This window comes from Melozone crissalis, unplaced genomic scaffold (assembly GCF_028551555.1).
Source record: "Melozone crissalis strain CALT ecotype California unplaced genomic scaffold, PUWL_Pcris_2 ptg000009l_1, whole genome shotgun sequence".
NCBI lineage: Eukaryota > Metazoa > Chordata > Aves > Passeriformes > Passerellidae > Melozone > Melozone crissalis.
Window position 1 is genome coordinate 15,680,139 of NW_026535787.1, and position 561 is coordinate 15,680,699.

The following is a 561-nucleotide window of genomic DNA, read 5'->3' on the forward strand; positions in this document are numbered from 1 at the left end:
GGTGCCTTAAGCAAGGTGAAACCATGGAGACCAAGCTCCAAGTTTCCTCCTTCTCTGGAACTACTTCACAACCTCAACATAGTCACAGTTAACACACAGTCTATATAGTGTAGGGAAAAGAGCTTTATTTTCCCAGTTATTGTATGCTTGTAGAGCCAGGTTTTATCATTTTTTCTCCATGTAGAAGACATAAAAGATATAAAACAGAAGAAAAAAAATCTCATCTGTGGACAGCAGAATTGAAACTCCTCAGCACAAAAATAACACTTCTGTCTGGCATGGATGCCAGTTTATACAGATATTTCCAGACAGTTCTTAATTATTGAAATTATTTCCTTTGCAATGTTTTCATTTTGAAGTAGGACAATGAGCCATAAATTGTGATGAAGGCATATGGTTTTTAAAATATAATTCATCTAGATCAATAAAAGAACACTGTTTTTTTGGTGCTCTTCATGTTTTTAATTGCCTTGGGCTCTTTTCTCACCACCTGAAGCAGAGTTTATCGGAAAGGTCCAGCATGATGCCAAGCCCCCTCAGCAGCATGATGCCATAGCCCTC